This window comes from Microcaecilia unicolor, chromosome 3, assembly GCF_901765095.1.
Source record: "Microcaecilia unicolor chromosome 3, aMicUni1.1, whole genome shotgun sequence".
NCBI classification, from domain to species: domain Eukaryota; kingdom Metazoa; phylum Chordata; class Amphibia; order Gymnophiona; family Siphonopidae; genus Microcaecilia; species Microcaecilia unicolor.
Genome location: NC_044033.1, coordinates 80,374,212 through 80,387,541, shown reverse-complemented (window position 1 = coordinate 80,387,541; position 13,330 = coordinate 80,374,212). Strand labels below are relative to the sequence as shown.

The 13,330-nt window shown below is 44.3% G+C and overlaps 1 protein-coding gene across 1 annotated transcript in view; it reads left to right on the top strand.

Moving 5' to 3' along the window:
* LOC115465558 (serine/threonine-protein kinase MRCK alpha-like) overlaps positions 1-13,330 on the top strand; it is an 806,479-nt gene that overhangs the window by 390,255 nt on the left and 402,894 nt on the right.

Here is a 13,330-nt window from a genome sequence, read left to right as displayed (position 1 = left end):
ATGTTTTTTTTTTTGTTTGTTTGTTTTTTTTCCACTTGTGGCCTTCCCTTCCTTTGGCTATTTGTCTTTGTGTAATAGTACAGGACAAATTCTGCCCCCCCCCCCCCCCCCCGGCACTCTTTTATTGTTCCCTTTAGTGCTTAGCTTTTTTTGCCTTTTAAAGTTTTCTTTGTTTTTCTGCAGCTCTATGGCCCACTTAGGCCTGAGCTTCCCAGTCAGGACTTCCCGTCCTTTAAAAAAAAAAAAAAGAGCTATTTGATATATCTATGGCTATTTTTCTGCTGATGTCACCAAAAACTCTGAGTGGTTTTAGGAAATGTGCTTGCTGTGACAAGGTCATATTGATGACTGACCCTCACAACTGGTGCTTGCTGTGCCTTGGACCTGACCATAAGGCCTCTAATTGTAAATTATGTTCTATTAAGCAGAAAAAAACCCCAGAAGAGTCACTAGGGCCCTGCACAAGAGAAATCTGGTACATTCACATCAGTCTGCATGGCTCTCAGAGTTGTCTCGGACCCTGGGACTCACCAGCAGCAAGGATGTCTCTGCCTGCCTTAACATGAGATGTCAGTAGCGCTTGTCCTGGGCAAGCATGCTTGGGCCTGACATTGAGGACACGCAAGGGTTCAATGTCGTCTTTATTGGATCCCGATGTCAGGCATCGAGGAGAGGCAAAGAAGCACTGGCATCATTCCTCCTCTAAGCACAGAGCCAGGAGCTTGAGCGTACCAGTTCTCAAGAAGCGTCAACGCCGAGAGGGCTGCTCCATCTCCATGGAGTTGGTGTCCCGCAACAGCCTCCTTGGAGCAGGAACCAGATCTTCAGTTTGGCCCGTTCATCTTCTTAGGCTATCACTATAGTAGTACTGGCCTTGCCCTTACAGATGCATTTTATTTATTTATTTATAACATTTATACCCCACATTTTCCCACCCACTGGCAGGCTCAATGTGGCTGACATCAGACCGTAAAGGCAATTGCCAATCCGGTAAACAAACGAAGTATAATAAGGTGAATAGGAAGGATAGTAGTTACAAGGGGCGAGGGTAAAGAGGGGAAGGGTAGTAGAGTCCATGAGGTCCATAAATAAGTTGTATTCCAGGAGTTATGGATTTAAGAAGGATCCTTTAGGATAAGCCTTTCCAAATAAACTGGTCTTAAGAGATTTTCTGAAGTTCAGATGATCATGAATAATTTTCACAGGTTTAGGTAATGCATTCCATAGTTGAGTGCCAATAAAGGAAAAGGTGGTAGCGTAAGTGGACTTATATTTGAGACCATTGCGGGTGGGGTGATGGAGGTTTAAATTTGAACGGGATAATCTGCAAGAATTCCTAGATGGTAGATTGATAAGGGTATCCATGTAACTTGGGGCTTCACCATAAAGAATTTTATGGATTAGGGTACAAATTTTAAAAGTAATTCGTTCCTTTACTGGAAGCCAGTGTAGTTTCTTTTGAAGGGGTCTAGAACTGTCGAATTTTGATTTTCCATAGATTAATCTGGCTGCTGTATTCTGGGCGGTTTGGAGTTTCTTTAGAAGTTGTTCTTTGCATCCTGCGTATATTCCATTACAATAGTCTAGGTGGCTTAATACCAGTGATTGAACTAGGTTACAAAATATTTCTCTAGGGAAATAAGGTTTTATACGTTTGAGTTTCCATAAAGACTATAGAAATGCTAAATAGTAGTAGTAGTAGTAGAAGAATATTTTCTTGGTGGTGGAGTTTGTTTGATTCACGAGTGATAAGTTACGATCAACAATTACACCAAGTATTTTTAGACTCTCAGAGACCGGAAGGGTAAGATCAGGAGTGATTAAGGTTGAGTGTTTGAACTTATTATAGGGAGAAGAGAGGATAAGGCAGTGAGTTTTCTCAGTATTAAGTTTTAATTTGAATGAATTTGCCCAAGTGACCATTGTGTGTAATCCAAGCTTAATTACGTTGGAGATTTCAGATAAATCATTTCTGAAAGGAATGTAGATAGTTACGTCATCAGCATAGATAAACGGATTAACAGACACTCTTGATCCCGAGCAGGCCACAGAATTCCACTAGTTAGTAGCTTAGCAGAAGGAATGTTAAAAGCACATAGCCCAGGCAGCCTACAATGTGGTTGATGTGATGTCCAGAGTCTGTGTCTTAGCTATTGTCATGTGCAAACTCTCCTGGCTGCATGTTTCAGACCATGAACTGATTGTTCAGGAGAAACTCACAAATGTCCCCTACCAAGGAGACAGTCTTTTTGAGCACAAGGTGGAGGAAGTCACTGATCTTATCAAGAAACATGCTGACACCATAATGTCCCTCTCTTGACCCACTCCTTCTGTGATCTCTACTTGGAGGAGTTTTTCAGGTGGTGGTCACCAAGGTTCACGTTGACAGCAGCACCTAGAACCCCTTGTAGGCTCTCCAGTCAAAGCAAGGGATGAGCTTTTGATGGGCTCCATGAGAGCATAGCTGCCATAAAAGTGGCCAACTCTGAACGGCTTACCAGTCACAGGGAAGCTGAACTTTTTTCAAGCCAAGTGGCCCCTTGTAACCTCAGACCAGTGGATTCTCGAAAGTCTTGGGGGGGGGGGGAGGTTACGTTCTGCATTGGTGAGAATTCCCTTCAAATTGCCTACTGAGAACGTCAAGATTCAGCTGTCAGCACCAGGATGTGGTCACAGAGGAACTGTCTTCTACAGGCCCATGAAGTTGAGTCTGTCCTACCAGGGGGAGAAGGGAAGGAATACTATTCCAAGTACTTCCTTGTGCCTAAAAAGGGGGATTTTGTCCCATCCTAGTCCTAAGGACCTTGAACAAATATCTGGTCAAAGAAAAGTTCAAGATGGTTTCCCTGGGCATCCTACTTCCCATGATTCAGGCAAATGATCAAGTATGCTCTTTGGACAGGATTTGGGCAGCCATTGCCACCTTCGGTCAATGTTTTTCTGTTCCAGGCTGCACCTCCATTGCCTTATAAGTTTTTAGTTTAATTGGTTTCTGGTTGGCCTTGCCTATTGCAAGTTCCTATTGTCCATTGTTGTTTTCATTGAGACTGGTAGCTAAGGATTCCCAGTCTGTGGTAAGTGCTGTCCTGCTTGTCTTTGGATTAAGTGAAGTTCGTCACCTGTTGCAGGTGTTCTCCAAGTACACCAGGATACATTACCTCAGACCCTTCTACCTCCCATAGCAGTTGTATTCTGTAAGCTTTTGTCGTCAGCTACTGGTCCCGTATGACTGAGGTGGGCAGGAATTTGTGATTGGGGCTGCCAAAAGCTTCTAGAAGCTGTAGAACGCTGGGCAGTGTCCACACCAAGGCTCCATCAATGACATCACCCAGTCTGTGGCAATGGGTCCTGCTGTCCTCGTAGAACACCTGCTACAGGTGAGTAACTTGATCTCTCTCTCTTAAAATGGATAGATAGTTATATAGATATATATATATAGAGAGAGAGAGAGAAAATAAAGGCAGTAAATAAATCCAAATAAATAAATTATAAATATATATATAACACATATACACACTGTGACAGGAAAAAAAAAAGTGAGCCCCTAAACATTTTGCAATAACAACTGCAAACCTGCACTGAATTAATTACAATTTTGCATGTACAAGGTGACATCTATGTCAAACATAAGTATTATTATTATTATTATTAGCATTTGTATAGCGCTGAACACCTGATACAAAGAGACAGTCCCTGCTCAAAAGAGCTTACAATCTAAATAATACAGACAAACAAGACAGTTACGGGTGAGGGAAGTAATGGGTGAGAAGGGAGGAAGGGACAATGGGAGGGCAATTGTGGCTAGGAGCTAAAAGCAGCAGTGAAAAGGTGGGTTTTCAGCATAGATTTGAAAACAGGTAGAGATGGAGCTAGACGTATAGGTCCAGTACATAAGTAATGCCACACTGGGAAAAGACTAAGGGTCCATCGAGCCCAGCATCCTGTCCACGACAGTGGCCAATCCAGGCCAAGGGCACCTGGCAACCTTCCCAAACGTACATTCTATACATGTTATTCCTGGAATTGTGGATTTTTCCCAAGTCCATTTAGTAGTGGTTTATGGACTTGTTCTTTAGGAAACCGTCTAACCCCTTTTTTAAAACTCTGCCAAGTTAACCGCCTTCACCACGTTCTCCGGCAACGAATTCCAGAGTTTAATTATGCGTTGGGTGAAGAAATATTTTCTCCGATTTGTTTTAAAATTATTACCCTGTAGTTTCATCGCATGCCCCCTAGTCCTAGTATTTTTGGAAAGCGTGAACAGACGCTTCACATCCACCTGTTCCGTTCCACTCATTATTTTATATACCTCTATCATGTCTCCCCTCAGCCTTCTCTTCTCCAAGCTGAAAAGCCCTAGCCTCCTTAGTCTTTCTTCATAGGGAAGTCGTTCCATCCCCGTTGCATAGAAATCCACCTTAACGTTACTGAGATGTCAAGTTTTAAATAACACTACCCAATCATCAGTTTTTAACACAGTTAATGTCACCTGAACAGTCCAAATATTTAAATCTGATCTTTTAGCGTCATATCCTTTTTCAACTCTGAGTATTTTAATTAAAACTCTATCTTCTTTTCATAACATTTTGTTTCTTTATCAATGCACAATGGCATCACAGATGATGTCAGTGAGTAAATAAATAAGTCTTGTCAGATTTGTAGCAGCAGTTTGTAAAAATTGAAAATCTCTTAAATGGGACAAGGGAGTCCTATGTAATTTGGTGTCAGTGATGCAAATAGATGCGACTTTTGGCATGTAAAATTGTAATTGGTGCAGGTTCGAGGTTGTTGCTTTTTTCCGGACACAGTGTATGCATGTGTATGTGTATATATATGTGTGTGTGTGTGTATATATAGATATCTATCTCTGTATATATACATGTATGTGTGTGTGTATATTGTATATATGTATGTATATAGTATTCAAATTTCCATATCAAAGAGGGATGTCATACAGGCGACCCTCAGGGGGAGGAATGCTGGCTTCGGCCTAACCCCTGGTAAGCCTTTCCTCAGCTGAGAGGTGCCCAGCTCTACCACCGGCTGCCTTTAAGGTGCTGTGGAGGACTTGCAGCTCATCTGCATATCCTTACAGCCTTCTCCGGGGTGACACCCAGGTCCACTCCGATCCACTCAGGGCCTCCGCTCTAGGTGCCCAGCGCTCCCACCAGGTGCTGTGGAGGACTTGCAGCCCTTCTGCATATCCTTACAGCCTTCTCCGGGGTGACACCCAGGTCCACTCCGATCCACTCAGGGCCTCCGCTCTAGGTGCCCAGCGCTCCCACCAGGTGCTGTGGAGAATTTGCAGCCCTTCTGCATTTCCTCACAGCTGTATCCGGGGTGACTCCAGTTCCACCCCGATCTTCCCAGGGCCCTCGCTCCAAGTGCACGGAGTTTCCAGGTGCTTTTTGGCTAGGATCAGGCGACCCTCAGGGGGAGGAATGCTGGCTTCGGCCTAACCCCTGGTAAGCCTTTCCTCAGCTGAGAGGTGCCCAGTTCTACCACCAGCTGCCTTTCAGGTGCTGTGGAGGACTTGCAGCTCATCTGCATATCCTTACAGCCTTCTCCGGGTGACACCCAGGTCCACTCCGATCCACTCAGGGCCTCCGCTCTAGGTGCCACGCGCCGTTATTTTTCTCTTTACATCTAATCTTCTTCCCAGTTGCTAAAGTACCTTAGTCATTTATGGCCCCTATTCACATTCTCTTCCTAGCTCTGTCCCTTCCTAATCTTTTCCCTCACCCCCTACCTCTCTCCGCTACAGGAACTCACTGCCCATCCATCGACTTCATCACCTCACCTTCTCTCCTACCCTCTTCCTCCCTCTTGGCTTTTAATCTCCACCTCTTTCTTCCGTCCATTTTGCCTTCCCCATTCCACCTAAATACCTCTCGCCTTCGACGCTTTCGTGGCCACACCTCTCCTACTCTCCTCCACTCTCTTTTACTCCTTCTCTTACTCTCAGCTGGCGACATCAATCCCAATCCTGGCCCCCCTCACCAACTATTATCCCAACTCTACAGATCTCAACGCTACCTCTCTAACCTCATCTCTATTTCTCTACTCCCCTCCTCTTCTCTGGCCTTCTCTTGCGCCCTATGGAATGCCCGCTCTATCTGTAACAAACTCGCCTATATCCAGGACCTCTTTATCTCACGTCACCTCCATCTGCTCGTCATAACAGAAACCTGGCTCTGCCCTGATGACTGTGCTTCAGTCGCAGCAGCCCTGTGCCATGGCGGTTATCTTTTTTCACATACTCCTCGCCCTGCTGGCCGTGGGGGCGGTGTTGGACTACTTCTCTCTCCCTCCTCCAGATTTCAACCCCTTCTTCCACCTCAATCTCACTGTTTTTCCTCCTTTGAAGTCCACTCTGTCCACCTTTTCTCTCCTCTGCCTCTTCGAATAGTGGTCATTTATCGTCCCCCTGATAAGTCCCTTTCATCCTTTCTCAGTGACTTTAACGCCTGGCTTGCCTTCTTCCATGATCCTTCCTCCCCCTCTCATCCTTGGTGACTTTAATATTCCTGCTAATGATCCTTCCAACTCTTATATTTCCAAGTTACTCGCTTTAACGTCCTGCTTTAATCTCCAACTATGCTCCACCTCCCCCACTCATCAAAATGGTCACTGTCTTGATCTCATCTTCTCCTCCAACTGTTCACCCTCTAGTTTCCTTGCCTCTAATCTTCCCTCCTCTGATCACCATCTTATAACTTTCACACTTAAGTCTTCTCCCTCCCAGTCCCGTCCTATCTTATCTAATTTATCTAGGAATCTTCACGATATTGACCCTTCATCTCTATCCTCCCATGTTTCAAACCTCCTCTCTACTGTGGCACCATCCACGTCTGTCAACGAGGCTGTTTCTTCTTACAACAATACTCTATCCTCTGCCTTAGACACTCTTGCACCTTTGATGACCCGCCCTGTAAGGCGTACAAAACCCCAACCTTGGCTGACTTCTAATATCTGCTACCTACGTTCCTGTACCCGCTCCGCCGAACGCCTCTGGCGGAAATCTCGGGCCCTTGCTGATTTCTTACACTTTAAGTTCATGCTGACCTCCTTCCAATCTGCTCTTTTACGTGCCAAACAGGATTATTATATCCAACTGACCAACTCTCTTGGCTCTAATCCTCGAGTTCTCTTCACCACATTGAACTCTCTCCTCAAGGTGCCCCCTTCCCCAACTCCCCCTTCATTATCTCCTCAGACCCTTGCTGAATTCTTTCACAACAAGGTTCAAAAGATAAACCTTGCTTTCTCTACCTCACCACCTCTCCCTCCACTAGTCCGTTCCCCTCTCTCTCCTTCCCCTCATTCCCTTTCCTCCTTTCCTGAAGTTACTATTGAGGAAACTACACTTCTCCTTTCTTCCTCAAAATGTACCACCTGTTCCTCTGATCCCATTCCCACCCACCTTCTTAATGCCATATCTCCTGCTCTTATTCCTTTTATCTGTCACATTCTCAACCTCTCACTTTCCACTGCGACTGTCCCTGCTGCCTTTAAACATGCTGTGGTCACACCTCTCCATAAGAAGCCTTCACTCGACCCTACTTGTCCCTCTAATTACCGACCCATCTCCCTCCTTCCTTTTCTCTCCAAATTACTTGAGCGTGCTGTTCACCGCCGCTGCCTTGATTTTCTCTCCTCACATGCTATTCTTGACCCACTACAATCTGGTTTTCGCCCTCTCCACTCAACTGAAACTGCGCTTACTAAAGTCTCCAATGACCTATTACTGGCTAAATCCAGAGGTCAATATTCCATCCTCATTCTTCTTGATCTTTCCGCTGCTTTTGACACTGTCGATCACAGCATACTTCTCGATACCCTGTCCTCACTTGGATTCCAGGATTCTGTCCTTTCTTGGTTCTCTTCCTACCTCTCCCTCCGCACCTTTAGTGTTCACTCTGGTGGATCCTCTTCTACTTCTATCCCTCCGCCTGTCGGCGTACCTCAGGGTTCTGTTCTTGGTCCCCTCCTCTTTTCTATCTACACTTCTTCCCTTGGTTCATTAATCTCATCCCATGGCTTTTCCTACCATCTCTATGCTGATGACTCCCAAATCTACCTTTCTACCCCTGATATCTCACCTTGCATCCAAACCAAAGTTTCAGCGTGCTTGTCTGACATTGCTGTCTGGATGTCTCAACTCCACCTGAAATTAAATATGACCAAAACCGAGCTTCTCATTCCCCCCCCCCCCCCCCCAAACCCACCTCCCCGCTCCCCCCGTTTTCTATTTCTGTTGATGGCTCTCTCATTCTCCCTGTCTCCTCAGCTTGAAACCTTGGGGTCATCTTTGACTCTTCTCTCTCCTTCTCTGCTCATATCCAGCAGATTGCCAAGACCTGTCGTTTCTTTCTTTACAACATCCGTAAAATCCGCCCCTTTCTTTCCGAGCACTCTACCAAAACCCTCATCCACACCCTTGTCACCTCTCGTTTAGACTACTGCAATCTGCTTCTTGCTGGCCTCCCACTTAGTCACCTCTCCCCTCTCCAGTCGGTTCAAACTCTGCTGCCCGTCTCATCTTCCGCCAGGGTCGCTTTACTCATACTACCCCTCTCCTCAAGACCCTTCACTGGCTCCCTATCCATTTTCGCATCCTGTTCAAACTTCTTCTACTAACCTATAAATGTACTCACTCTGCTGCTCCCCAGTATCTCTCCACACTCGTCCTTCCCTACACCCCTTCCCATGCACTCCGCTCCATGGATAAATCCTTCTTATCTGTTCCCTTCTCCACTACTGCCAACTCCAGACTTCGCGCCTTCTGTCTCGCTGCACCCTACGCCTGGAATAAACTTCCTGAGCCCCTACGTCTTGCCCCATTCTTGGCCACCTTTAAATCTAGACTGAAAGCCCACCTCTTTAACATTGCTTTTGACTTGTAACCACTCGCCTCCACCTACCCTCCTCTCTTCCTTCCCGTTCACATTAATTGATTTGATTTGCTTACTTTATTTATTTTTTGTCTGTTAGATTGTAAGCTCTTTGAGCAGGGACTGTCTTTCTTCTATGTTTGTGCAGCGCTGCGTATGCCTTGTAGCGCTATAGAAATGCTAAATAGTAGTAGTAGTAGTAGATGCTTAAAAAGATGAAAGGCATTATTGCTCAAGAAACCTTTTCTAAAGGAAAGGAAGCTTTGGGACAAGGAAGGGACATGATATGAAGCTGTAAGGAGGTAGACTCAGGATCCTTGTGAGAAAATAATTTTCACCGAAAGGGTGATGGATGCCTGGAATGCCCTCTTAGACATGGTAGAGACAAAAATTGTGATAGATTTCACAGAGTATCCCTAAATAGTAAGAGGATGGAAGCCAAGCATTAAGCGTTTCAGCTCAAAATAGCACTGAAATTATTGCACTTATTTTTTTAAGTTCAATCTTTTTTTGTTGATTTTTAGAACAATATTGAATAATATACAAAACAATAAAAATACCATACATTAGAGTATGTCACATGTTGACATACTCTAATGTATGGTTTATTGATATCTGTAAATCTGAAAAGGAGATTTCAGATTTCAAAACTGCTAGCAAGTATTAGAACTTTTTTCCTTTCCTAACAGTGTGCTTCCCCACCCCATTCTCACCTGTGTCCTTCTGCAGTCATTTTAATTGCTTAGGAGGGGCTAAACTGAGCAGCCTCTTGGTCTTATCTCCTGGCTGAAGGAAACTCACACAGCTAAGACTTGTGCTGGCTAAATCCCTGGTTATCCCTATCCTTTGACTGTGTTTTCTCTGGGCATCTCTTCCTTCTTTCCTTGTCTATCATTGTCACTGCATTTCTATCTTTCCTAAAAAGAGAAAAAAAAAACCTCTTGGCTCTGAAAATAGTGTGATCTGACTGTTTCATTCTGCTCTGCTGTTTCATTTGATTTGATTTGATGTGATTTGATTGTTGTTGTTTCTAACTGGTTTATTGATATCTGTAAATATGAAAAGGAGATTTCAGATTTCAAAACTGCTAGCAAGTATTAGAACCTTTTTCCTTTCCTAACAGTGTGCTTCCCCTCCCCAATCTCACCTGGTCCTTCTGCAGACATTTTAATTGCTTAGGAGGGGCTAAACTGAGCAGCCTCTTGGTCTTATCTCCTGGCTGAAGGAAACTCACACAGCTAAGACTTGTGCTGGCTAAATCCCTGGTTATCCCTATCCTTTGGCTGTGTTTTTTCTGGGCATCTCTTCCTTCTTTCCTTGTCTATCATTTTCACTGCATTTCTATCTTTCCTAAAAAGAGGGAAAAAAAACCCTCTTGGCTCTGAAAATAGTGTGATCTGACTGTTTCATTCTGCTCTGCTGTTTCATTTGATTTGATGTGATTTGATTGTTGTTGTTTCTAACTGGTTTATTGATATCTGTAAATCTGAAAAGGAGATTTCAGATTTCAAAACTGCTAGCAAGTATTAGAACTTTTTTCCTTTCCTGGAGATAGGTTTTAAAACAAACACATTCCACAGGTTTTAAACTTTAAGCCCACCCTCCCCAAGACTGACACTTCCTAAATAAATTTCCTAACTATTCTACTTATTACAAATGAACTCCAACCAAATTACAACTGCCTCTGGTTGCCTATGTATAGCTGAGGAGTAAAGTTAATCTTGCACTGTATTAACCCCATCATAGCATACCTGTTCATTCCCATTCCAACAAACAGGATGACTTTTATTCTCTGTAATAATTGTGATGTTTCAGTTTCAAGGCCAATTATCTGAAGACTTAAGGCTTGTCCTGTCTGTCATCAGCTTGCTAGTTTAAAACAGGAGCTCAGTAAGGTAAAACAGGAATTAGATGCACTTAAAGCAGTTTCTAAGAATACACAAAACCATGCAGCACAGAATCAAGCCAAATTCACACCACTGCCTCCAAGGATAAAACCACCTAGGAATAGATGGTTCACAGTAGGCTCAGGCAGACTTCGCTATGTGCACCAGAGGCATCCGCCCTCACAAGTGTTGCCCCTACAGAATTCTTTTGCTCCATTACAGCATGGTGATGATCCTGAAAATAGAACTGAGGCAGAAGAGAAATAAATGAAATTGGAACAAAAGGATATGAAGGTACCCAAAGAGAAAAGACAACCCAAATCACAAATGTTGAAGCACATACCAGGAAATGTACATGGAAAGCGATGGCCACAAATGCTCGCAGTCTAAGCAATAAAGTTAATGACCTTCAAGCCCTGATGTTGGAGGCAGACTTAGACATTGTTGCAATCACGGAGACGTGGCTAAATGGTTCCCATGAATGGGATGCAAACATACCAGGCTATAATCTATTTAGGAAGGATAGAGAGGGTCGTAAGGGTGGAGGAGTAGCTCTATATGTGAGAGAGAAATGATATCACAGCGACCGAAATGACAGGGACCTGGGGAAAGGAAGAAGCGATATGGATCACCTTAAAAAGAGAGGATAGAACCTCTATACACGTGGGTATTGTCTACAGACCTCCGAAACAATTGGAGGAATTAGATAAAGACCTGATTGCAGATATTCAAAAGTTGGGAAACAAGAGAGAGGTGCTGTTGCTGGGAGATTTCAATCTGCCGGATGTAGATTGGAAGGTTCTGTCTGCGGAATTGGAAAGAAGTAGAGGGATCGTGGATGCTTTACAAAGCGGTTTGCTCAGACAAATGGTGATGGAACCCACGAGGGAGGGAGCGACACTGGATCTGGTGCTCACAAATGGGGATAGCGTGTCAAATATCCGAGTGGGTTCCCACCTGGGCAGCAGTGACCATCAAACGGTTTGGTTTGATATTACAGCTAAAGTGGAGAGCGGCCACTCAAAACTCAAAGTTCTGGATTTCAAGCGTGCTGACTTTAGTAAAATGGGGGAATACCTGAGGAAGGAGATGATGGGCTGGGAGGAAATACGAGAAGTGGAAGGACAGTGGTCCATGCTGAAAGAAGCTATAAATAGGGCCACGAACCTTTATGTAAGGAAAGTAAATAAAAGCAAGAGAAAAAGGAAACCGATATGATTCTCCAAGCAAGTGGCTGAGAAAATAAGAGTTGGCGTTCCAGAAATACACAAAAACTCAAGAAAAGGAACATGAGGAGGAATACAGGATGAAACTGAAAGAAGCCAAGAGAGAGATACGTCTGGCAAAAGCGCAAGCGGAAGAACAAATGGCTAGAAATGTACGGAGGGGTGACAAAAATTTCTTCAGGTATATAAGTGAAAGGAGAATGGCTAAAAAGGGAATTGTGAGACTAAAAGATACTGCGAACCGCTATGTGGATAATGACGAAGAAAAAGCAAATTTGCTAAATAGATACTTCTGTTTTCACAGAAGAAAATCCTGGAGAAGGACCGTGATGGACTGCAAAAAGTACAAATGAGATTGAAGTGGGTAGAGCACCGTTCACGGAAGAGAGTGTGTATGAACAGCTTGAAAAGCTAAAGGTGGACAAAGCCATGGGACCGGATGGGATCCACCCCAGGATATTGAGGGAGCTCAGAGAGGTTCTGGCGGGTCCTCTTAAAGATTTGTTTAATATATCCTTGCAGACGGGAGAGGTTCCGAGGGATTGGAGAACGGCGGAGGTGGTCCCTCTTCACAAGAGTGGTGATAGGGAAGAAGCTGGAAACTACAGGCCGGTAAGCCTCACTTCGATTATTGGAAAAGTAATGGAAGCGATGCTGAAGGAAAGGATAGTGAATTTCCTGGAAGCCAATAAGTTGCAAGATCTGAGACAACATGGTTTTACGAAAGGGAAATCGTGCCAAACGAATCTCATTGAGTTCTTTGATTGGGTGACAGGAGAATTGAATCAGGGACGAGCTATGGACGTAATCTACTTAGATTTCAGCAAAGCTTTTGACACGGTTCCCCACAGGAAGCTCTTACATAAACTGGATGGGCTGAAGATAGGACCCGAAGTGGTGAACTGGATTAGGAACTGGTTGACGGACAGAAGCCAGAGGGTGGTGGTGAATGGAATTCGCTCGGAGGATGGAAAGGTGAGTAGTGGTGTGCCTCAAGGATCGGTGCTGGGACCGATTCTGTTCAATATATTTGTGAGTGACATTGCCGAAGGGTTAGAAGGTAAAGTTTGCCTATTTGCGGATGATACTAAGATCTGTAACAGAGTGGACACCCGGGAGGGAGTGGAAAACATGAAAAAGGATCTGAGGAAGCTAGAAGAATGGTCTAAGGTTTGGCAATTAAAATTCAATGCGAAGAAATGCAAAGTGATGCACTTAGGGAATAGAAATCCTCGGGAGACGTATGTGTTAGGCGGGGAGAATCTGATAGGTACGGACGGGGAGAGGGATCTTGGGGTGATAGTATCTGAGGATCTGAAGGCGA